The 24,528-nt window shown below is 40.1% G+C and overlaps 1 long non-coding RNA gene across 1 annotated transcript; it reads left to right on the top strand.

Annotated features, from left to right (window-relative positions):
- The first annotated feature begins 17,374 nt into the window (after positions 1-17,374).
- LOC148109609 (uncharacterized) lies at positions 17,375-24,170 on the top strand. The gene is made up of 4 exons (XR_015725411.1): positions 17,375-17,460; positions 18,322-18,397; positions 19,882-19,988; positions 24,081-24,170. It is a non-coding gene; the product is annotated as an uncharacterized LOC148109609 (long non-coding RNA).
- The last annotated feature ends 358 nt before the right edge of the window (positions 24,171-24,528 follow it).

Genomic DNA, 24,528 nt, shown 5'->3' with positions numbered 1-24,528 from the left:
GTGGCATTCTCTAGAAGGGGGACACTCCGTGGTGCTGTTTCCTTGGAACGGAGCTCGCTCTTCTTTGTTCTTTGGCTGCCAGTTGGGCCTGGGTCTGAAAGAGTGGTCTTTCAACACTGGCTTTTGCAAAATCCCTGGGGACACTGGCAAATGCAAGGCCAGGTTGAGGACAAAAGTCGGAGGGGATTTGATCCAAGTGGGAGGCAGATAATGAGAGGATTAATTCAGGTGGAGGGAAGAAAGAAGAGGGAGAGCTATACAGGCAGTGGATGGATATTGGAATGACTAGTGACTGAATGTCACCTTTCCTGCTGCAGAGGTTCAGCCCACTAACAGAGCACTCCGCGGAGGGACGGAGAGCCTACTGGAAAGGCCTATCTCTCCGGAGGAGGCAGGAGGGGTTCCAACACGGAGCACAGAGAGGTGGGCTCAGCCCTCCTGCAAACAGCTGATGAATGGCAAAACCGGCTTTCAGCGTTGATAAAAGCGCCTTTGAGGGAGCCGATGGCTTATACAATTGCTTCCAAAAGGAAACTCTTTCCCTCAGATGATTGCAAACTGGATCAAACCGAACTCCACCAGCCGACCACATTTTCTAAAGTAGTTGGCTCAGGTAAGAATGTTGCTTAGATCAGGGTTTGCAAAGTCACGAATCCTTCATTTATTTTTGAGAAACTTCTATGTGCCCAGGACTCCCTAAAGGGGGCTGCAACTGAATGCCTAACAAAATCCCTGCTTTCTTAGAGTGGAATTTATATACTTTGGGGGTCAGGGGACAGATGAAAAACAGAGACTGTTAAATATAAGACATTACTGGTGGTAAATGCTGGGGTTAAGAGGACTAGCAGGTGTGAGGAGTTAGTAGGGAGGGTCTGGTGGAAGCTCTGTCTGAGAAGGTGGCAACCCAGCCCTCAGGGAGAGGGTTAATCTTGAGCTCTGGGGGGGGTGGGGGGCGCTTCCCTGGCAGAGGGAAGAGCCGGAAAGGCCGGCACAAATGAATGAGGTGAGCGAGGAAGGGAAGCTCAGCTGAGGTCAGAAGGGTAGAGCCACAGGTCTTGCAGGCTTTTATGGAAGTGGTGAGATGCGATCCTGAGTCATGTGAGCAGAGGAGTGAAGTGAGGCGGTCTGAACTTGCTTTAAAGGGTCATTCGGACTGCTGTGCTGAGAAGACTCCTGGGGGCTTCAGAGTAGAAATGGGGAGACTGGTTACAGCAATCCGAACCAGGGATGATGAAGACCCAGACCCAGGCATTGTGCTGTGGGCAATAGAAAAGGGGGAAGATTATGGGCCTGTTGTGAATTTAGAGCCAGCAGGGTAGGTTGATCTATTAGGTTGGGTGTGCGAGGAAAAGCTAGGGGGCCTTCGCTGAAAAGTAGAAGGACCTTGGAAGCAAGCTGGATGCTGGCATTGAAGGGGGAGCAGGAGCTCATTTGGAGGGCTACTGAGCTGAACATGGCTAGTATGTATTACAGTAGAGGTCTTCTGAAGGCCGAGCAGTATTCAGGGGAGTTTCCTTCTCTCACGCTGACTCTGATGGCAGGTAGGGGCCAATCGGAGTGCTGGGCGTTCAGAATTCCGAAGACCCATGATGGCTCAGAAGGAGAAAGACACGATTGAAGACATCCCTTTTTTTCAGTAACAGTGAGTCTTCTCCATAGATGAGGACACTCGTGTAGTTTAAATTGTAGAAGTGTCATTTTGAGCTCCAGTGGCTCCAGGTCAGACCATCTTTTCCAGTTAGCTTTATTACCCCTCAGAGCTGGATTTAAAAGAGAGCTCTTTCTGTTCTGCAAGCAGATTGGGTGGTGGATACAGAAATCCCCTCTGACTCTGATAAAGAGGGTGCCCCACCCCTATCTCTCACAACACCAGAGGCCTCAGCTGAGACACCTGACCCCCAAGGAAGCTGTGATTAGAACTGATGATCTGCCTTTTGGACAAGCCCCATCAAGACTATATCTTTGTTTACCTCCTGGTCTCCTAATCTCTTTTTACACACCCTTTCCTCTAAGGCTACATAGAAGGGTCCTCCTCAGATTCAATTTGGGTTCTCCCAAATTCTTTACAGTCTCACACGCTCTTCCAAGGCGACCTCAGAAAGCATTGCCTCTCACTCACAAACCAGAAGAGAGCCCTATAATTATTCTGTGCACCCCCAAATTCATCCATCTCTCTATTTCTACACCTGTATATCCCCTTTCCTACCTATTCTAAGCTCCTTCCCTACTGCAATAGATTAACGTCCTCCCTCCTGTGAAGGTAAATCCTGGATTTATGTAGCAAATCCTATAAGCAATTACTTACTCAGGTTTTTCACTTCTGTGATTATCCCTTTCCTCCTGCAGTATCAAGATTTCTTTGCTCAATCACCTCTAATATACCCTGTTGTATAGTACAGAACATTCTGTAATAGCTCCCCCCATCCCGGCACTGTAGCTACCTGCCTCCCCATCTAGCTCACTTTGAGCAGAAGCTAAGGAAACCTGGCCCTACTCACTGTCTCCCCATCCACGCTGACCCTTCTTTCTGAGCTCAATCCCAACTGCTCTTTCCCTCTGCCTTACCACTGGGACTGCTTTGGCCAAGATTACTGCTGACTTCAACCTGGCTAACCCAGTGGTCTATTCAAGTTCTCACGTGGTTGACCTGTTGCCGGTGTTGGGAGAACAAAACCCTTCTTATCTCACACATTTTAATTGTTTAATTTTCCGTGATTTTCCTCATATTTTACCAGCTGCACTTCCTCAGTCATCTTTGTGGGGTTTCCTATCTTTTATAGAAAATTTGTTCTTATGAAAATTAAGTGATGTCTCTAAACTACCTAAAAAATGTACAACACGGTCAGTTCTCTCCCTCCACCCCATCCGTGTGTGTGTGTGTGTGTGTGTGTGTGTGTGTGTGTGTGTGTATCGGTTTTCTTTGTCTTTCAGTGTGATTCAGTTTATTTCAAGGCACTCCACTAAGCACATTTGCAATAGTTTAGAGCTCATGTTTTGAAACAGCTTTCTCTCCTGCCTCACTGAGGTTCATGGCTTTCTAAAACAACTGTACACTTAACATTCACAGATTAAATTTCAGCCCACCGTTTTTTACTTGAGCTCCACACTCAATGCCTCACTAGCAAGTCCAAGAAATTCCTCACAATTCATACGTCCAAAGGAGAACTGTCAATTAGAACCCTGCACACAACATATTTTCTAGCTCAGTAAAGGGCACCCAGCTGCCTGGGTCAAAGATCTAGTGGTCATCTTCAAATTCCTTCTTTCTTTCAAAATCTTTATGCAATATCTCACCATGTCTCATGAGTTACACCTTTCTGAAGTAGACCGCATTCGACCATTTTTTACCATTACCAGGGTTAGATTATTTCATCCCTGGGCTATCACAATATTCTTACTGATCTCTCCACTTCTATGCTTGCTTTCCTGCAGATTCATAACATAGTACTTTGTCTTTGAGTTTGCTGTCCTTTATTTATTATTTATGTATTTTAACTAAGATGTAAGCTCTATTGATGAAAATGACTTGCCTTTTGTTTTCCAATATATGCTCTGTGCCCTGAAGTCTAGTCTGGCACACAGCAAGTACATAATATATGTGTTGAATAGATGCACAGGGAGTGAGCGAATGCATATGGTTTGAAGATGGATCATGAAAACTTATTTGAAGAATAAAAACATTCAACAGTATTAAGGTAAGTGTTATTTTTCTGACATTGCTTAGTTAATTTTATTCAGTTGAGCTACTGATAACAGTAAACAAAGAACCACCCAGATATCTAAAAATTATAGTCTTGACTATGGCGTAAACTTGCCATTTAATTATAGGCAAAAGCAGTCATCTATCTGGTACACAATATGCTTTTCTCTAAAATAAAAAGGTTGTTTTGACTTCTCAGTTCTCATTCAGCTTTCATAACCTAATTTTGTATCTAATTTAAAGCACCAAATTATTGATTCTGAGCAGCTTATATGTGTACAATTGTTCTTCTGTTTTACGCCAAATAAATAAAACCAGTTTTAATCTATAGCTTGGAAAAAATTCTCACCACCCCTTTTGTATAAGGAACTGCAAATTCTGCCCTCAAGAAGTATCCTTATTGGCTGAGGTGTTTTATTTAATAAATGTAGTTAAATAAATTATATACACCATATATATTTAATATTTAATGTATGTACTAAATATATATTATGTGTATTACATATACATATGTACGGTGTGTAAAATATCCCAAAACTTCCAGTGGTCTACTGCAGCCTGCTTGTTGTAGGTCATGAGAGTTCATTGTTAACCATTCAGGAATTTGGGGAGTCAGATATCAAATATTACTAGCTTGAAAGTAGCCAAGGAAGAAGTCACAGGAGTCAGAGAAGCCTAAAAATCAGGGGGTTTTGTTTAATTGTGTTTTGTTTTCCCTGGAAGGCTGGTTTACCAGCAGACCACCGCCAGTGACCTTTTTTTTTTCTTTTTTTGTCAGCAGAGCAATTAAGGATATCTATCTTCCCTTTCTTCAGGGCAAGAAACACACACACAAGCACACACACATGCACATGACTGAAAGAGAAAATTACTAGCAATGTCTTAATGAGGTACTTTATAAAGTCCAAATTTCTTGATTTTCAGAAAAGCATTGTATATTTCATGTGTTCATTCTGTACATGTGGAAATTGAAGGCAGGGCCATGAATCATCCCCTCCATTGTTTTCTATTTGCTTTCTTTTCTTTTTTCCTTCCTCCCCTCCCTCCTGCCCTTACCCCCACTTCTTTCTTTTAACAAAGGCTTTGTTTAGAGAGGAGATTGACTGGAGTTTTGGGAGTAGTACTTTGAATTGCTATATAAACTTAAAACATTAAAATATATACACACACACACACACACACACACACACACACACAAATATATTTGTGTGTGTGTGTGTGTGTGTTTAAAACCAGAGCTAAAAGTAGAAATGGTAAAGAAGACGGTAAGAGGAGCTATTGAAAATAAAGTATGTGAGACACCAAAATTAAGGTCCAGGAGGAAAGGTGTGGAGAAGGAGGTAGGACAACTCCATTACTGTGGTGTGAACTAAGAAGAGTAAGAGTGGGATAGTAAAGAGGGGACTTACTTAACAATCTTCATTCGTGCATTCAACAATTAAATATCGCATATCTGTAATGAATCACATGGAGGGCTTCTTGCCAATTGGGACATTTTGAGGGGTTTTAGACTTGGAAAATTTTCTTAATTAAATACATATATCTAGGTAATATAATCTGTATGAGACAGGCAATGTAAGATTTAAGCATGTTCTGTTGATCGAGGACAGTATAGTCGTCAGAATTCCCCGGAGAACAGAAAATAGAACCAGTAGCTTTATTGTAGGGGACAGGCTCACATGATCTGGAGGCTAAGTCTCATAGTCTATTGTCTGCAAACTGAAAAACCAGGAAAACCAATGGTATAGATTCCAGTCCAGGTCTGAAGACCCGAGAACCAGGAGTGCCAAGGGCAGAAGATCACTGACCCAGCTCAACAGTTGGACACAATTCGTTCAACCTTCCTGTGCCTTGCCTTTTTGTTCTATTCAGGTCCTCCATGGATTGGATGGGGCCCACTCGCACTGGAGAAAACTATTTGCTTTACCCAGTCCACTAATTCAAATGCTAATATCTTTGAGAAACACCCTCACAGACACATTCAGAAATAATGTTTAACCAGCTATCTGGGCATTGTATGACCCAGTCAAGTTTCCAAATACAATTAACCATCGTGAGTGGGTAAGATTCTGGCATGAGAGTATCATAATATTGAGGATGCTTTTTACAAAAATAATAGGACTTTCCTGGAATTGGAAACTTGAAATCACCTCTCAGAACAAAGGCACCAAGAACTCCATGTTGTAGGTTCAGTGAAGTGCCGACTGGGAATCCAGGTCACATACAACCATTCAGTAAGTGCCATTTTAGTGGAACCAATGGGACCACAATATCTCTCCCTGTGGAAGGCGTCACACTAAAATAATGTATTCGTTTTCTATTGCTGCTATAGCAAATTGAGCAGCTCAGACCAGCACAGATTCATTATCTTACAATGTGGCTGGTCAGAAGTCTCAGCTGCTAAAATCAAGGTGTTAGGAGAATCATGATGGTCCTTTCTGGAGTTTTTAGGGGTAGCGTATAAGCCCAAAAGACAGAAAAAAAATCCTAAATTGAGATTGGATTGTTAGAGAGCCACAACATTTGCTCACCTGCTCTGTAACTACAGGAGATGGAGAAAATGAGAAAGTAGAGATGGTATGATGACCTGACCCTCTGTGATTTTTGAGATGAAGGGAAAGTGTGCTTTGCCAGTTCTCAGGCACCACAGATGTATTTGCTCAGATGAACAGGTGAACCTGGGGCTGCAGGTGTGCTGGAGACCACTGCAAACGAGGGAGAAGCAAGCAGTCTAACCTCACAGAGCACCACTGGCAAAAATACCCCCATTGACCAAACTCTTTTCAGCTTTTTTTTTTTTTAAGATTTATTTTATTTATTTGAGCAAAAGAGAGTAAGGGGGGGGGGCAGAGGGAGAGGGAGAGGGAAACACAAGCCAACCCTGCACTTCAATTTGGGGCTCAGTCTCAGGACCCTGAGATCAGGACCCGAGCCGAAATCAAGAGTTGAACGCTTAACTGATCCAGGTACCCTTTCTTAGATTCTTCTAAGTTTGTTCAGATAGGCCCAACTTTTGCAGTTCTGTGTTCATCTGTGTATCTTCCAATGTTATCAAGAACCCTACTAAGTCAGTTTAGTCAGAATTCCCCATCCTCTGTATCTGACTATCTTGATACGAAATTGAATTCTTCACCCTCGATCATCCCCTGGGTCCAAGTTCTGCCCGATCACCCCAGCCTGCTTTCAAGAATAATCCTGGTAGGTCATTTTAATCAGAATTCTGTCTTACCCCTGATATTTCCTCTTAGTGATTTTTTTTTTCCTTAAGTAGGCTCCATACCCAGTGTGGAGCCCAACACCAGCCGAACTCACCACCCTGAGATCAAGACCTGAGCCAAGATCAAAAATCAGATGCTTAACCAACTGAGCTACCCAGGTGCCCCCCTCTTAGTGATTTTCCATCCACCAACTCCCTCTTCCCTGCTCCTTGGCTATAAACATTAATGTTCATTTTTCCTTATTGTGTTGGAGTTGAACCCAGTCTCTCTTCCTCACTTCGAAACCCATTGCAGTGGTCCCTCCTGCTATTGCAATGCCCCCTCTTGAATAAAGTCTGCATTACCTTTCTTTAACAAGTGTCACAAATAGGGTTTGGCACCAGCGATATCTAAAGAAAAGCCAATCTTAAATCTCTCACCAATGGGACTCCCACTCATCTATGGTGAACCAACAGGCTCTGAGCTGGAGAAGGAGGCAGAGCTCATCACCTCCACCACGCGGTTGAAATTCAGCATCACCATGTCATTGACTTCAGTCTCCTTTACAAAACTGGAGCAAGCGCAGAGAAAAGGGAGGTGATAGTAAAAGAGTGGCTCATGCCTCATACTATATTCCAGGCTGTAGGAAGTTCGAGGGAAGCCTGCGCTGGAAAGGAGAGCTTAGCGTTATTAGCCTCGACTGAGAAAATAAAGCTATGTTTCTATTACAGAGTTCAGTCTCTTCGATGAAACTCATTAAAATAGGAAAGAGTAGATGGCAAAGGTGCACAAATAAGAGTGGATTAATAGGACATTAGAAAGTCAGATTAAAACCAGCTCACAGAGGACTCCGCCTCTCCAGCTTAAGGAGTGTGATTTTGATGCTGGAGCTACAGAACTGCAGATGGAAATAATTGGAGGAGCAAGTTTAGAAGCAAACAATCAACTTCCAGGAGACCTGCACTCTTTTTGGAGCTCTACCATTGTTGAACTAAGGAACTCGGACGAAGTCATGGTGTAATGCTTAAATCATCTCAGTTGTGAAAGAAGGAATATTGCTATTGAAAAAAGAAGGGCGTCTTGAGTACAGACTTGATGTCAGTTGCTGGCACAGAGGCTTAAAGAGGTAGGTGATGAAGTCAGAGGTGGGTTAGGAATGTGTCTGCTCTTGTAATTTGGAGGAAACAGGCACCCACATCAGCAGAAGTGACAGCAAGGGAAAGGGGAGCCCCAGTACAGAGGCTTGGATCATGGTAGATAGGAAAGCGCACCATGACTTTGAGATCCAAGTTTTGGGTGCTTCCTTATAGGACAATGGAAATTGAACAGCTAGATTTGCCCCTGAAGCGTCTTCACTCTCACTTTGCCAGCCAGCTCATGGGCTGTTGGAGAGACCAAGGAATTATATTGGGAAGGAACTTTGCACGTTCTCAAACAGACTATTTTTGGGAGCATGAATAATTACTCCAGATGGCTGCTTAAATCTGTTGGCATTGTTTCTACTGTACATTCATTGTTTAGAGACCCATTTTGTTAGATCTCGAAGAGAAGTACAAAGTTGCAGTAGTCGTCATATTTAGCATTGGTCTCTTTTGTAAGCTTTTAAAAAAACTTCCACTGAAAGAAGGTTAACAGAGATGCTGATATGAAGATTTTTAATGAATTATGTTGGCAGCGGAGCCAGAGGAGCTCCCTCTATAAGAACACAGTTTTAAATACCAGTGGTTGTTCTGTGTGTGTGTGTGTGTGTTTGCAGAGATATATAACACCTTGTATGGTTTCCTTGATTTAATTTTTTATGAATTCAAAATTATTTAGGATAATTTCATCAGGGCGATTCAGTAGAATCACTGGCCTTCTTATTTTCTTTTTCTTTTTCTTTTTTTTTTTTTTTAAGATTTTATTTATTTATTCGGCAGAGATAGAGACAGCCAGCGAGAGAGGGAACACAAGCAGGGGGAGTGGGAGAGGAAGAAGCAGGCTCATAGCGGAAGAGCCTGATGTGGGGCTCGATCCCATAACGCTGGGATCACGCCCTGAGCCGAAGGCAGACGCTTAACCGCTGTGCCACCCAGGCGCCCCCGGCCTTCTTATTTTCTGCATCAAATGAAAATATGATGTTTTCCTCTCTGTTTTCTTCCTTCTTTCTTCCCTTTGTTCTTTTCTCCCCTCCTCTTTCTTTCTTCATTAGTTGATTGGCTCATCCTTTTCTTCATTGATTTGTTCATTCTTTACAAGCTTCTCTTTCCCACACACTCTAATGGGTAAACCACCCATGAAAGTTCATTTTTAGTAAACTATTAAATATATAACAGAAAACAAAATGGGCAGAATAAATAGTTATTTCTTCTGGTAGAGCAGATGCAGGGCCAGGTTGTCATCGGATAGGATGAATCTAGATACTAGACCTGCCTTTAAGATTTTATTTATTTATTTATTTATTTATTTACTCTGTGTGTGGGTGGGGGAATGGTCTGAGCGAGATGGAGAATCCCAAGCAGACTCCCCACTGAGCATGGAGCCCAACATGGGGCTCGATCTCACATCCCCGAGATCATGACCTGAGCTAAATCAAGAGTCAAACACTTAACAGACTGAGTCACCCAAGCACCCCTAGATCTGCCTTTAAAGCAATGTTTCTCAACCCGGATCTACGTGGGTCCTCCATTTGCCTGTTGGTTACATCCAAGAAACATAACCAGCAAGAACACAGTAGCAGATGGACTTTATTTTTAAAAATTTGTATAAGCAGTAAATACTTTTCAATTGCTCATGTACTTGGCTCTACATTAAAGGGGAGCCATCTTTACCTAGAGAAGTATTTGAAAGGGTTTAGAAGCAGCATGACAAAATCACAGCAGGACTGTGACAGATGAAAGCTACCATGCTCTAAAAGAAGGGGGGGTTAATAACTACAAACTTACAAACTTGGTGACGTTTAGTGCGAGCGAAAAGAGCTCTATAGTAGTCAAAAAAGTCTGCAGATTTTAATAAATTGTGTTTATAACCAGGAACTTGAATACATAAGAAAGTGTTTCTGCATAATTCTTATCAGAAACAATTTTTAAAAAATGAGACAGTATAAGACATAAGACTAAAACAACAAAAGAAAGGAAGGCACCCATCACCTGTTATTCATGTTACTCAACACTTTTTTCCTAGAAATTTTAGGCCAAGTGGCAGAAAAAGGTAATAAAGCATAATTATTGAAGATTAAAAACAAACAAACAAAAAAGGTCATCTTTGCCATTTAGAAATAATTGAATGCTTATTAGGAAAATCCAATAGATTCAGCAGTGAAATGGTTAATTTTCAAGGCAAAACAGTTTCCTTTATTATTTATATGTTCCTTTATTTTTATAACCACTCCAAAATATAAGACCCTAGACATGGTGGAAACAAAAATGTAAATAACTGAAAATAAATTGATCAAGAAATCTTCGGGGACTACCTAAGCATATTTTTTAATATAAAGAGGCATTAAATTAGGGATATTTGAGGTACATTAAGAAATATAGATAGAATTAAAATTACGGATTTATGTGAGAAGAATTAAATGACAAAGTTTTTAAATCTATCTAAATTAAGAATACATTTTTGAAAAACAAAATATTAACTTAAATGTCAATGGGGATTTGGGACATATTTGACAAAAACATCCCCAAGCTTCTCCAGAAGAGCAAACATAGCAGTAATGCAAATAAATATTATAGGATACCTTGTCTTACTATTATTAAAGCTTATAAAATTAAGATAATTAAACTGTTATGATAACAGTACAGAAATTAATAGGTAATTTAGAATGTGATGAAGGTCACCATTCGAATGATTGGGAAAGAATGGATTTTTTAAAATACGTAGTGGAACAATAAGTTTCCTCTGAAAAAATAGTATTTGATCAGTAACTCACTATCTATACTGAAATAACTTACACATGCATTAATATGTTAATGAAAAATGTATATAACAATTCTAGGAGAAAATACAGACCTGTATGCATATTAATTTGTAAGGAAGAACTTCACAAGTGAGCTCCAAAGTAAGAAAGGAAAAAATAAATAAAAATGCTAATACACTTGAGAAGTAAAAATTTAAGAAATAGTGTATCACAGAAATCTTTAAAAAGTTATAAAGTAAATGATTACTTAGGGAATATTTAAAAGAAATGTCAGGAGACGAATTAACATGACGATATGCCAGAGAATTCTTACAAGGGGGTAAAAGATGAAGATCCAATAGAAAAATGGGCTATAGTCACAAATAGACAATTTATTATAGAAGGAACAAAAAAAGAACATTTAACCCATTCAATCATTCAACAGGTACTTATTAATTGTCTAAGACATGGCAGGAGCAATCAAGGTGCTAAGGGTAACACAGAATGGAGGACAGGGACGATGTCCCAGGTATCTGTTTACGAAAGGGAATCAAATAAAAACAGAAGATACTTTCAGATAACAGTAGGGGCTGTTAATGCAACAGAACAGCATAATCTCACTTGGTCACTGGAATTGGCACAGGGGCACCCTTGGTTAGGGTCCTGGGGGACAAGCTCTCTGAGGTGGTGATATATGAGTTGAGTCCCGAATCAGGAGAATGCCCCAGGCTACAGCTATTTCAGGAAATGTTCCAGGAGGGGAGGAGCAGAACCGTACCTTAAGGAACAGAAGAGCAATGTCAATAAAGCTTAAGAGCTTGGGAGTGGGTCACGGGGGTGGGGGGTGGGGGGTGGGGTCATGGTAGGGAGTTAATAGGCAGAGCGCGAAATTAGATCAGGCAGGTAGGAAAGGACTTTATCTAATAGGACCAATTAGGTTTTATTCTAATTCTAATTTATTCTAGGGTGAGGCTCCTGTGGGAAGAAAGGAGAAAACACACGTGAATGGAGGGGAAATTTTAACTTCCGAATTCAGCATCATCGTAAAACAAAGCCAGATCTCTTTAGTGCTTAACAACCCAGAAGGGAGGGCTGTCCAACTCTGCCTCCCCATTCCAGGAGACAGAAGAAGTTAACAAGACCTTACGGAAGGATTTTGAGTGAGGAAAGTGATAGGATAGATTTGCTTTGTGAAGAGGTCCCTTGGCTGCTCTGTAGAGAAGGTGTTGCCAGTGACCAGAACTGAAGCGAGGCGGAATTAGGAGACAGAACTTTGGACCAGGCAAGAGATGACCAGGACAAAATAAAACAACCCTGACATATGTTCTGTCTTTGATATTGATAAACATTTAAATAAATAATACAAGGAGTGTGAAAATGAATGTTCATATATGTATACACTTATATCTACATATATGTAGATATTTATATGTATACATATGTGCATTATTGTCATATTTTTAGACTTATTTATTTAGCAATATTTATCAAAGCCCTACGAAATAGGTGCATCCACTTTGACCCAGAAACTTAACCTCATAAAGAAGTATCCTAGTTAAATAATTGAATTGGTTCCCAAAGATTTAATACCATAATTTCATCTCAGATCTATTTATAATATGGAAAAGTGGAGGTGCCTGAACTAACCTTCAAAGGAGAATAGGTGAATAAATCATGCTTTGTTCATTTCACTGATTGATTACTCAGAAGCCATTAAAAACGATGTTACAAACCTCCATTTAATGAAGTGAAAGAGCATTCAGTGATCAATGTTTTTAATACAAATGTCTATACATACATAGTGAAAATATGAAATATTATAAACCAGAATATTAATTACCATAATTTATGAATGAGATCATTACCTAATTTTTAAAATATATTTGCATCTTGTTATGCTTCCATCATGTAATAGAAATTTTTTAAACTTGTTTTATGAGTCAAGTTGTATTTAATATGATGGTATCATATTACTAAAACTGCATGGCATTGCCATCAAAACTCTTTGTATTTTATGGATATTAAGAACTTTTATAATGACCAGGCTTAATAAGTAAATAAGCTTACATTATTGGGAAACTCACTTAGATATGGATATTACTTTCAGAGCCAAATGACCATCACTGTTCTTTATATCACTGAAATCTTCTTACTACTGGCCTATGTTGTCCCCTCTGTCATTATCCCTCTTGAGGGTTTGCCATGGCAATACTGCTGAGCTTACTTCTCCCCGTAAGACCCCAGGCTGGATGACCCAGCTCTCCACCCCGCTGTCACCAGCTGGTAAACTCTTCTACCTTATTATAACTCAGTTCTAGGATTCCTTACTTCACAAAGTTCTCTGATTCCATTAAGGAGGAGTATCACCCTTGGGGCTCTCATGGCCCCCATATTTCCCTTTATCACAGCTCAGCTTATACGCTGTCTGTGTTAGACCATGACATCATGGAAAGAGAGAAGGTGCTGTCAGAATCACCTGTTTCTTTAGTGCCTGGTCTAGACACTAGAGCACAATAGGTACTAAATATTCTGGGTGAACTAAAAGAATAGAGCATCATCATAGTTTTATATATATATATATATATATATATATATAAACATATATAAATATATATGGTAATGCTCTATTCTTTATATGTATAACTGTGTATATATACACATATATATGCAATATTGTATGTATATATACACACACTAGATGTATCTGTATATATATGCATATATATGTATACATATGATATTATCATAAGGATAAGTAATTTATACATTACTCTTTAAGAACAAATGAATCAAGAAATATTCAACATTGTACATCATTAGGGAGTTGCAAATTAAAACAACTAGATATCACTACACATCTACTGGAAAGGTTAAAATCCAAAAAACCTTGAAAATGCCAAAGGCTGGTGAGAATGTGGAGCAACAGGAGTTTTCAGTCATTACTAGCAGGCATGCAACGCGGTACAGTCCCTGTGTAAGACAGTTTGGCAATTCTTTATGAAGCTAAGCATATGCTTAGCATACAATCTGGGAATCACGCTCCTTGATATTTATGCAACCGTGTTGGAAATTTGTGCTCTCATAAACACTGCACACAAATATTTATAGCACCTTTATTCATAATCGCCAAGACACTAAGCAACCGAGATGTACTTCAAAAGATGAATGAATAAACACGTTGTGGTACATCCATACACTGGAATATGTCTCCAGTGATACAAAAGTAATGAATATCAAACCATGAAAAGACATAAAGGAACCTTTAATGCACGTTACTTAGAGAAGCTGGTCTGAAAATGCTACGTATAATTCCAATTGTGTGAGAAAACGATAGTGATGGTAGCAAGATTAGAGGTTGCCAGGGATTTGGGGACAAGGGAGAAGATGTGGAGCACAGGGGATTTTTAGGGTGGTGAACTGTTCTGTATGATACCGTAATGGTGGATAAATGGCAGTGCGTGCCAAAACTTATAGTACAGAACAACGTAGGAACATTAACGTGAACTCTGGACTTCAGTTAGTAATTATGTGTCAATATTGGTTCATTGGTTTTAACAAACATACAATTCTAATGCAAGATGTTGATATTAAGGGAAATATGAGGGGAAAAGAGGGTATATGAGGACTCTTAGCACTATTTGCTCAATTCTGTAAACCTAAACTGCTCAAAACAATAGTCTATTTATTAAAAGAAAAAAAATGGGTTGGTTGTTTAACTGTGGTTTCCTTTAAAGCTTTCTCAACCTTACCATTAATACAAATAGAAACCTGAATGATACTGTAATTGAATACAACATTGGGTAAGAGTTGGGGCACCTGGGTGGCTTAGTTGTTAAGCGTCTGCCTTCGGCTCAGGTCATGATCCCAGGGTCCTGGGACCCAGCCCTGCATCGGGCTCCCTGCTCAGCGGGAGGCCTGCTTCTCCCTCTCCCACTCCCCCTACTTGTGTTCCTTCTCTCACTGTGTCTCTCTGGGTCAAATAAATAACATCTTAAAAAAAAAAAAAAAGAAGAAGAAGATTGGGTCAGAGTTGCACTCTATAGCGTGTGCTCCTAGAGTGCTCTGTAGCCCGAAAAACCGCATGTCCTGGGATAGACTGCGTGCGGTTAGGTGCTTAACAATCGGAGTCTATTGCTCCTTTGCGTAAACCCCTCCAGTGATTTCCCATCACACTTGGAACAAAATTGAACTCACCGGGCCTTGAATGAGCGGGCCACCCTCTACACTGTTCAGCGTGCTGCAGCCAGCCTCTTTTCCTCCTCCTCCTCTCCAAGCTCATGTGAACCTCACACTTTTGAAAAGCATCTTTAGCGTGCCTGATGGCTCAGTTGGTTAAGCGTCTGCCTTCAGCTCAGGTCATGATCTCAGGGTCCTGGGACCAAGCCCCACATCGGGCTCCCTGCTCAGTCTGCTTTTCCTTCCTTCTCTGCCCCTCTGCCTGCTCTCTTGATCTCAAATAAATAAATAAGATCTTATGTGTGTGTGTGTGTGTGTGTATATATATATATATATATATAAAATAAATAAATAAATAAATAAATAAATAAATAAATAAATAAATAAATGCATCATTAATCACTCCATTGGCTCCTTTTGGTAGTTATGAATATGAACAGGATTGGCACATCCTTCTCTACCCTACCTCTACTCTACTCTACTATCCTACTGCATTTTCTTCTTTGCACTTGTCTTTGGTCACATGCATTGCACTTATGTCTGACGCTGGCCCCTCCAAGGTAGCTCCCTCAAAAGCAGGGATCTTGCTTGTCTTTCCACCAGTTTGTCCAATGCCTAGGATATCATACAGTGGGTACTCAGTGCTTCACTGTTAAGTGAAAAATGGAAGAAAATATGAACATGTAATTAAGGTCACAGAGCAGAGAAGTCTGGTTAGGTAGTCTTGGGGTCTAGAATCAGTTACCAATGCTGCCACATATAGATTAAGAAATTCATGCAACATACTTTACCTCTCGGAGCCTTTGCTACCTCTCGTATCAAATGAGACTTCCAGACTACCTAGTATCTAAAGTATTTTAACTCTAAAATCCTGCATTCTTTATGATTCCAAATGATTGAGGTCTCACTAGAGAGCCGCTAATTCGATATATTCTATTAGCAGTGCAATTTCTGTGATGATATATGCCAGTTCAGCATACTGGAACCACCTTTCAGAGTGACATTGTCACACATCTGGTCAAATAAATTAACGTTCCCATCTGGATCGATGCTTTTGGCAGGGACACTGAGTACTAATGCCACATGACCCCTCCATCATAAAACAGAAAATGTGTTATGATTTTGCACCATCAGGCAGTGAAACTGTTGACTTTCCATTTTCCTGTTTTTTTCAGGGAATCATCCATTAACCTACACCTGGCACTCCACTTCATGTAAAAGGTTACAAAATCTCCCATGTCTTCATGGAGCTGTGTGAATATTTGCTCTAGCCTGCTTCTGTAGAAAACATCTGCATGTGCTAGATCAATGATTATTTTAGGTGAATGTGTTGCAATATTTAAAAAGGCAATGCCTGACTTGAAACCCTGGTAGAAGTCTCAGTGGGTTAAGCGTCTACCTTTGGCTCAGGTCATGATCCCGAGTTCTGGAATAGAGCCCTGCATTGGGCCCCCTGCTCAGCAGGGTGTCTGCTTCTCCACACATGCCCCCCCCGGCCCCCGCTGCCTGCTCCTGCTCTCTCAAATAAATAAAATCTTAAAAAAAAAAAAAAAGAAAAAAAAGATGAAACCCTAGCAGATATTCTTGTTGAAAGGAGGCCGGATCCTGGAAAGACCTCATATAATTCCAAGTTATTGCCGTGCCAGGAAAAGGCAGACGTCCTGCAGTTCTGCTTTCTGGGGCACATGCAGACTGTCCTCCAGGAGGATCACGGATGCATCTGTCTTTCCCTCACAAAGGCAGGTGCTGCTGGTAATGAGAGAACAACCGGTTGTTTCCGTCAATCCCCTGCCTTGTGTGAAATCTACTTCTTGCTTTGAATTTCATGAAGATGAATCGAATTTCATTAGATGATCACAGGACACCTGAGCCAGCACCTAAACCCCATCACATCCTGAAGACTGTACCCTTCACTCTCTTGCTGGAGGTAAAACAATTTGCAGCAGTTGAGTCACTGGTAGCAAAGTAGTGGACGCTTCGTAAAGACAGGGCTGTCTGCTGAAAGCCCCAGAAAACCCACACATCAGGGCTTTCTAACAATGCTGTGAGATCATACTGTTCTCTCTCAACCACAGCCTCGTCAGGATGATACCAACGGTGAAAAAAAAAAAAAATGGGAGAAGGGAATTGAAGAAAAAGGATTAACTATTAACCCTAGTCAACTTAAATGCCAAGAGAATCACTTATATTTCCCAAATATATATAAGGAGAAGCAACTCCTGCAGGGAATAAATAATATATTTTACAATGCCTGACACATATATTTGCTCAGTAAACATTAGTTTTCTTTTTTTATTAAAAAATAAACTTCATATTCTATTTGCTTAACTCCAAGAGCAGCCGTGGTTTTTGAGAGTTTCCCACGTGCATAACACCTGGGGCGGACGGGGCCCTGTCTCTCACTTTACAGAACTTCCAGTCTCTGGGGGAGGCACACAGGCAAACATGCTTGAAGATGAAGTGAAATGAGTTCTGAGGACCGGTTTGGCAGGACAACGTTAAAAGCCTGGGTATGTGTGATTAATGTGAATCAGAAAATTGGACATGGGCCATGGAGAGATATGGCGTGGGCTGAGCTTGCAGAACAGAGAGATTGAGAGGGCAATAAGAGTGAAGACCGGATGGTGGAAACATTCCGATTATTACATTTAGGGTACCTGGAGCAGAGAAGGCTGTTGGAATACCTGACCAAAAAAGAGGAAAGGAGAATACTGATAGTACTAGATAAGCCGGAACAGTAAGGGAGAGCTGGATCATGGACGATGATTCATGCTGAGCTATGAAGTTCCAGTTTTATTCTAGAACGAAGGAAGAAATGAATGTAAGAGGTTTTGCTGTTTGCATTTGCTTACTGACTTAATGAAGGAAGTGACTTCAGTTTGAGAGAGAAAACTTTGTTCTCAAATTGGCTGCAGAAAAGCATGTGCACACATGTACTCACACTCACACACCACATCACAGACTCATAAGCAAAGTAGCTAAGTGTGTCTATGACATGAATTCAGTGTGCTACTATTTACTAGTATCATGAGATGCATGTGTTTACTGTCACAATCTGAGCTCCCCTAGCTACATGTTTCCAGTTTGAGACTTCCAAACCATGGCAAGCTGTCCATAATGAAAGCTCGCTCGGTGCACTGAAGAACAGAATTCGTAGCAGACACTAGCTCTGTGGGCAGGAAGAGAGAGTTCTCTGGGATGAGTTGACAAAGCACACTTCTGTATTAGTAGGAAGCCACCATGGGAAGTAGAAATCAGGGCCAGGGCAGGGGTAGGTCATGTGACTGAGCGACCCCTGTGACAGGCCTAACATAGAAAGGTGGCAGCTCAGTGGACACTTGGCGCCTAAAATTTTCTGCATCTGTTCTCAGGGACATGGGCATGAACAACTTCACAGTCTTCTCAGACCATTCACTAATGAGAATGAAGCTCCTCGAACCTTGCAAGGTATGATCTTGGTGGCTTCAGGGACTGAAGCAAACCCATGAGAAACATCTTTATTCTATCTGCTGACACTATGCTGGAGGTGAGGGTAGAACTCGGGATAACAAAGAGCTGCAGGAGGTAAGACGTATGCTGGGAACTCTTCACACATACTTTGACACAAGCTTTCTCCACTACAAGCTCAAGGTAACTTTTGAATATACGCAACTCAAGTTCTTCTCCTTCATGAAATTTTACTTCTTTCACATCCACCCCAACACTTTCCCCCACTTTTCCACAATGCCCTGTCATTTATTTATAATTTACTCCATTTTCACATAATTAAAAAATGTTGTAAGTACAGACAGATGCAGCTCCTATTGTTAGGGAAGGAGGACGGTGAACTATTCCAAGAAGGGCGAGTTGAGCGACTATAATACACGAGAGAGCTCATAGTGTGGAAAAGCAAAAATGAGTGTTTTTTATAATTCAAGAAAGTGGTGGAGAGGAATGGCTGCAGAAGAGGCTGGAGACTCAGGCAGAGACCAGAAAATAAAGAACACATGTGTTGACTCCATGTGTTTGACTTTATCCTATAGGTCCAGAAGATCTGTTATTTTAAACTGATGAGTGACATAATCAGAGTTTGGTATTGAAAGGATTACTTTTTTTAGCAAGTAGACACATAAGTTGTCAAGGTCTCTTTTATTGAGATATAATTCATATATCATTAAATTTACCCTTTCAAAGTGTACAATCCAGTGGGTTTTCGTATATCTACATGTTCCCTTCTATGGGTATATCATATCGTGGTTATCAGTTATCTGTCAACTGATGGAAATTTGACTTGTTTCCACTCGTTGGCTATGAATGTTGGTGTTAGGAACATTTGCATACACATTTTTGAGTGAACAAATGTTTTCAATTATTTTGAGTGTGTATCCAGGAGTGGAATTGCTAGGCTATATGGTGAGTCTATGTTTAACTTTTTTATATGGCCTGCTGCTGAGTTGGGTCACACTCATTCTTTAATTATCCCACTGAGTATTTGCACCTCAGTGTGGAACATGACATTAATCCCAGTATTAAAGAAATTCCCTCATCATCTCTCTCTCTATCCCAACATTCTCTTTGAGCATTTATCATTATCTACTCTTTTCATTCTTATTTTCCCCAACTAGAATGCAAGATTCTGAAGGGTAGGTTACTATTTATTATTATTGTTGCTGTTGTTGTAGTTATTGTTGTTACTTGGATTCAACATGATATTAAGAGCACCTCTTCCAGTGCCTGACACATAACGCATAATGAATACTTGTTGAATAAAAAACTTAAGCACTGTTATTATTCATTTTATTAGTTTCACCATACTGTTTTACCCGTTACATATATTTAAAAATTGTGCTGTTGCTATCCAAGATAATAGCATTTTTTAAAAATGGTCTGCTATTAAGGGACATGGATTATCCATCTCTCTAATGTTGATTCCCTTTCTTTGCCCACCTCAGTGAAATTTCTAATGACACGGAAGAGGGCAAAAGTCAGACATCAAGAGGGAGAAGAGGCTGTGGAAGATGGAATTATTCACAGCATGGATAGTCAAGGCCTGAATACTGTAGGTGACTATGTGTAAAGTCAAGAGAAAGGAAAAGGAGTTATTTATAATAACCATTTGAATGGTTTTATTTTAGGTATCTCCGATGCTATCCTCTGGAGATCAGCCGACAGTATGGAGTTCTCAGACATTGGGGCACACGATTCTTACAGAGCATAGTAGCCGACTGTGGATTTCCATCCCTGGCTCAGCCTTCAGTATGGCTGAAATACAAATCCTCTCTGCTGGTGGCATAAGTAGCTATTCTGCAACCAGAAACACTGTTACAATTCACAGACTATGGCTGTTTCCCTAAAAGAAATATTCCACTTTAAAAGTCTGAAAGAACTCAGAGATGAACATAATAGTTGAATCCTGAAGATGGGTATAGGTACCCTTTCCCTGTTTTTCCTGCAAATGTTCCATCATTTATAACTCCATGTTGTAAATGTCTGTTGAAATATGATTCACCATCAATACATTGTTGCTCTGTATTCATGCTTTTTTTTTTTCTCTTTTTTTTTTTAATGTGTGACTAACATTCTAGTTTGGATTGAGGAAACAGCTATTTTTTTAAAAATTCAATTTAATTAACATATAGTGTATTATTAGTTTCAGGGGTAGAATTTAGTGAGTCATCAGTTGCATATAACACCCAGTGCTCATTACATCAAGTGCCTGCCTTAATTCCCATCACTCAGTTACCCCAACCCCCACCTATCTCCACTCCAGCAACCCTCAGTTTATTCCCTACAGTTAAGAGTCTCTATGGTTTGCCTCCCTGTCTGTTTTTATCTTATTTTATTTTCCATATTAATTAGATCAAAAAGGAAAATAGAGTATGCATCGTTCTATCCAGACCCATCAGAGTGTACAACTGACATCCATATCCAATCCATGTTTGCTGAGGTAGGGATATGTTAAGATGGCTACATCTCCTGGAAAATGCAAGGGGAAAGAATCAAAAAAGAAAAGAGCAGCATTAGAAGGATTCAGGATTCAGAGTCAAAGCTGAGTGCTCCCGTTTAACCTCCATTTGGCAAATACAAACTGTGCCTGTTATATGTATGGTAATGTACAACTACCGTACCTGTCTAAACGGAATGAAAGAGTTAAACAACAAGATCTCAGCAAGAGAGAAACAGACAGCTTTAATTCCTGCTGCTGAAGTGTCAGTGAGCAACAGACAGTTGTAACACAAGTAATTGTAATTTGGGTACAAGTAGTGGGAGAATCCCATTTAGGTGGCATCCACCATGAAAAGGAGGAATTACCTTTTATAGTAGCTTAGTAAGAAAGAAGAACTTGGGTAGCCGACAACTGTATTGAGCGAGTTTTTTGGGGGATGAGAGAAAAACTGGAGAAAACCCTGCATTTCAGCAAAATATTAGATAATGCACGAGAAAGCAAATAGGCAAAGCTGTGGGAACACAATTAATGACAGCTTTCCTTCTAAGCACAAGACTTGGAAAGAGGAGGAAATGGTTTCTTAATGGCTAAGGGCAGAGGCATATTCACTATGTAAACTGGGATGTCTCCTGTGTCTTAATGGGAATGCAAGTATAGTATAGCAATGCTTCCCTGCACTTCTAAGACGTAAGATTATATCTAAAAGGAAAGAAGGGGTGAATAAATGCATTGGGTTCAGAGAAGAGGGAAGACAGAGGCTGGCACACAGAGCTCCAAACCTGCGGTCTTCCAGAGGATCTTTGCATCAGGCCATTCTGACTGGCGGAAGGGAAGGAAAGTGAGTGTTTCTGGATTTGAACAGAAGGAACTGAGAAGTCAAGTGCTGGATGTGTTATATATCTCACAGTTCACGACATCCGGCCTTTGTAGAAATAAATGTTACAGTTGTTCGAGATTTTCACACTGTTTAATGTGACAGCGTGGATATTGACATCCTAAGCAGCCCTCACTCAGATTTATTTACTTATTTAGCAAAATTTGTCAAGCATATACTCTACCCTCGGAAATTTTCTGACCACTACAAATGCAAATACAGTGAATAAAGCAAAGTCTCTGCCTTCAGGAATTTGACATTTTCACTATGAATGAAGACAACAAACAAAGGGGCAAATGCACTTAAAAGATACATGGATACTGATAGGTCTAAAAAAAGAAAAAAGGCCAGAGGTGACTAACAAAGGCAGTGTGTCACAAGGGAATTGGTGAAGTTATTTCCTGCTCCCCCTCCCCACCAGATATGTTGTTTACTTCTTAAAGAACTGGTTTAGAACTAGTATTCTGAGCAGGGAGACCCTGGCTAAAATTGGTAATGAGTTTGATGGATCAGGTCATCTTCTTAATCTGAAGGATATAATAATTTATGATAGTATATGTGTTTTTGTGGTATTTTTAAATCTACCTTCCATATTCAACTGAAGTTTTGTGAGAACCATGACTATGTCTATCCATTATTATACTTACACTCTTTAGTAAGCTATCAATAAATCGCTGGAGGAATGAATGAATGAATGAATGAATGAATGAAACAAACTGAGTTTTGCTGTCATTGGTTATTCCATGATAGCCATGGTGCAATAAATTCCACATTTTTAAAAATTATGATATAATAAAATTCAATTTTCCTGATGTCCTCACTACCCAAGGATGAGAAGTCCATAATCAGATATTTTAAGGGCCTCCCCCATCCCTAGACTTCTGTTGTCCAGATAAATGAGGAAGGATGATTGCTTGTACTGTGATAATACATTCCTTGGGGCTCAGGGCTGGGTATCTGCAAATCCTTTTTCCTTAGCTTGGCTGTAGGGACTTCCACTTGGGTTCTCATGGCCTCAGTGCCAGAGGGTCCAGGGTTCAGAATCATCCATGTGCTCTTGTCAGCTCGATGTGGGTCAAGGTTGTTTGATCGCAGTTAGTTTATTGTCATTCCTCAGAAATTTCCCAGGTGTTCCTATATTTGAATTGAGTCTACTTTTTTAAACTGCATGCAATTTTTCCTTTTCTGAGACAACACAGTCTAATCCTATCAAAAGCTCTGTTACCCCACCAACATGCATAATGTGATCCTGAAACAAGGGAAATAAGAAAAATGAGGGATGGGGCTAAGCAAAAATGGGGAGGATTGTCCTTCTTTGTGGGAGAGTCCAGGCCATTGCTGGAGAGTCCAGGCCATTGCTGGAGAAAAGACACGCCCACTGGCCAATTTATAGCAGCCTTGCTTTTAGGTGCCCATAGCCAAACTTGAGTTAATTGGTACTTTGATAGTTAACTTTATTATAGCAAAGATGCATTACTTTTGCAACTCAAAGTAAATTTAATAAAGTTGAGAGAAGCAAGATAGAGCTAAAATATCAGTTTAATATTATCTTAAATTAATACTGATTTTAAAAAGTGTGACATGAAGAGAAATGGAGATATGACTCTTCGTTTGTCTAAATAAACAATGATAGGAAATTAGAAAGTTTTAGAATGATACATTTGGGGTGAAACAGGAAGGGATTTAGCTTGGTTCCCCTTTTTTGGTGGGAGACAATCATATCACTTCAGAAAAAGATGAGCATATAATTTCAAACAGAAAAGGAAAATAAATCATGTGAAATGTGGTGCCCATTGCTTCTGCAGAGCTACTGCACTTTAAGAAACTTTTCTCCTAAGGCAGTAATTTAGCAGTACTACAAAGATGAATGTACAAGGATATTCATCTCAGTTTTGTTAATCAAGGCAATGGAAACAAGCTAAATGCACATCAATATTGGATAGGTTATATAAATGATGGTTATTCAAGTAATGGGATACTCGGCAGCCTGTACAAAATTTGATGCATATATTTTTTTTTTACGCTGAGTTGGAAAGAATCCCATAACACATTTTTGAGTGAAAAAGCAATGGGATAATCTTCTTCATATAAAATTAACTGCGCATGTAAGAGGGGGGAAAAAGGAAGTATGAACAAGAGCCTGTTCCAGAAAGAGAATTCAAGCAGATTCTGGAACATGCTTGTGTTTGATATCCCAGGTATCTCGAAATATGCCATCTATGATTTTGTGGCTTTGGAAGAGCTTCTGCAATTAATGTCACTGCTTACATAAATGAGGGAGGTGCCCCCAAAATGGAAGAAACATGCTTCTTTTCTCGTCTACCATACAGGGTCTCAAGACGGAAGTGACCATCTGCAAGCCAAGAAGAGAGCCCTCACTGGGCACCCAGTAGGCTAACACCTTGATCTTGGACTTGTCATCCTTTAGAACTATGAGAAATAAATTCTTACTGCTTAAGCCACCCAGTCTATGGTATTTTGTATGTCTGCCTGAGCTAAGACATATATTAAGTAATGCATTAGTTATCCATTGCCATGCAACAAATAACTCCAAACTCAATGGCTAAAAAAAAACCCCTTCATCTAACAGTTTTGTTGTTGTTGTCATTGTTGTTTGTTTGTTTGTTTGTTTTTGGTTCAGGCATTCAGAACCAATTTACTGGGGTGGTTCTGTCTCAGGTTGAAGTCTAGTCAACTGGTCAACTGACAGGCAGCCATGCCAAACCCTGACTGAGGCCGATGGATCAATTTCTAATGTTACTTGTGTGTCTATTTACC

This window comes from Ursus americanus, chromosome 8 (genome assembly GCF_024610735.1).
Source record: "Ursus americanus isolate L20-20 chromosome 8, mUrsAme1.1.p, whole genome shotgun sequence".
Lineage (NCBI taxonomy): Eukaryota > Metazoa > Chordata > Mammalia > Carnivora > Ursidae > Ursus > Ursus americanus.
The sequence above is the reverse complement of the archived record's forward strand: the minus strand, read 5'-3'. Positions and strand labels throughout refer to the sequence as shown.